Here is a 2097-nt window from a genome sequence, read left to right as displayed (position 1 = left end):
GATGGTTGGTTCAAATCCCGGTGTCCCATATGGTCCCCCGTGCCTGCCAGGAGCTATTTCTGAGTAGACAGCCAGGAGTAACCCCTGAGCAACGCCGGGCGTGACCCAAAAAAACAAAAAAAACAAAAAAAAAAAAAAGAAAAAGAAAAAATAAGAACATTATAGTAATAATCCCCAGAGACAAGAGAGATTAAGGTCAGAAGAACTGGCTCACAATATAAAGCTTACCACAAAGAGTAGTGGTGCAGTTAGAAAAATAACTACACTAACAGCTATCATGTCAATCTTAGTGAATGAGAGAAGTAGAATGCCTGTCTCAAATACAGGCAGGGGTTGTGGGAGGAGGGAGAAGGGGGCATTGGCGGTGGGAATGTTGCACTGGTGAAGGGGGGTGTTCTTGTTGTGACTAAAATCCAACTATAGTCATGTTTGTAATCATGGTGTTTAAATAAAGATATTATTTAAAAAACACTTAAGGATTCATAAGCTTTCCTTTATACTTCTTTTTTTTTTTTTAAATATGGAACGCTTCACAAATTTGCGTGTGATCCTTGTGCAGGGGCCATGCTAATCTTCTCTGTGTCATTCCAATTTTAGTATATGTGCTGCCGAAACGAGCACTCCTTTATACTTCTTGAAATTCACTAAAATTTTAACTTGAAAAATGTATGTAGTACAAAGTTTGAAAATAATTATTACTCAAGTTAATAGCCATCATTATATAGAAGACTCAAACTCAGAAAAAAAAAAAGAAATGATTTGTTCAGGGCTAGAGCTATGGTATGTATAGCTGGTAGGATTCTTGCCTTGCATACGGCCAACCCAGATTCGATCCCCAGCACCCTACGTTCCCATCTGACCCCCTGAACACCACCAAGAGTGACCCCTAAGTGAAGAGCCTGGAGTAAGTTCTGAGCAATGCTAGGTGTCCCCCCCCCCCCAAAAAAAAGGAAAGAATTTGTCAAGGTATAATCTGCTCAAGCAAAAAGATCAAATTTCCAAACTGGTCTATTTAATTCTAACAGTATCTGACTTTGAAGACAGGGAAACAGGACAGGGGCAACTTTTGTTTCTCACAATCTCTCTTGGTGGAGTTGAAAGAAAAACAAAAAATCAGTTCATTTGATTTTTGTTTGTCTTAGGGACTTTAACTGCATCAATTTAATCAATTCAACCATTTTATTACTCACAAATTCGATAAGGCGACAGTTTTACTAGTATTAAGCGTGCTACAAAGAATACTTTGCATTCTCCTGCCCTCTCTTCAAGCATCATAGCTAAATGTGGAGCCCCCACAGCAAAGGACTATATGAAACTCTTGTTCCTCACAACATCAACAATGATGAAAAGGCAGAGGGGAGAAAAAAAAAAAAGAAAAGAAAAGTACAAAAGAATATTTTAGGGAGACTGGAGAGATAGCATGGAGAAATGACATTTGCCTTGCATGCAGAAGGATGGTGGATCAAATCCCAGCATCCAATATGGTCCCCCGAGCCTGCCAGGAGCGATTTCTGAGCATAGAGCCAGGATTAACCCCTGAGCGCTGCCAGGTGTGACCCAAAAAACAAAAAAAAAAATTATATATATATATATATATATATATATATATATATATATATATATATTCAGGGAGGGATAATATAGCTGATAAGGCACTCGCCTTGCACATGGGCAACTGATGTTTGGTGTGCAGCCCCAGAGTGGTCCTAGACCACCACCAGGAGTGACTCCTGAACTCAGAATCAGGAATAAACCCTGAGAACCAGAGTGTGACTCCCTGCCAACAACACCTTCCTCATGCCCCCATGGAATCTTAAAGAGCCTCTTTTATTTACTTTTCTGCCATTTGTTCCTTGTCTATTAGTCACTTTCTCTTCTTGGGAAGGAGTTGCACTCCAGCCCTTTGAGTTTCTGCAGCCCTCTAGTTCTTTATGTTATTTTTTCATTTGTAAGTTTTTTTTTATCTATCTAGATTTGGGGGGTATTGTTTTTGGTTTTGGTTTTTGGGCCACACCCGCAGTGCTCAGGTGTTACTCCTGGCTCTGTGCTCAGAAATTGCTCCTGGCAGGCCTGGGTGGAGGGAACCATACGGGAAGC

The 2097-nt window shown here is 40.3% G+C and overlaps 1 non-coding gene across 1 annotated transcript; it reads right to left on the bottom strand.

Moving 5' to 3' along the window:
• Window positions 1-514: 514 nt before the first annotated feature.
• On the bottom strand, window positions 515-621 carry LOC125996699 (U6 spliceosomal RNA). Its single transcript, XR_007491380.1, has one exon. It is a non-coding gene; the product is annotated as a U6 spliceosomal RNA (small nuclear RNA).
• Window positions 622-2097: the final 1476 nt, after the last annotated feature.

The sequence above is a fragment of the Suncus etruscus genome, chromosome 18 (assembly GCF_024139225.1).
Source record: "Suncus etruscus isolate mSunEtr1 chromosome 18, mSunEtr1.pri.cur, whole genome shotgun sequence".
Lineage (NCBI taxonomy): Eukaryota > Metazoa > Chordata > Mammalia > Eulipotyphla > Soricidae > Suncus > Suncus etruscus.
Note: the sequence above shows the minus strand (reverse complement) of the source record. Positions and strands in the feature narration are given on the sequence as shown.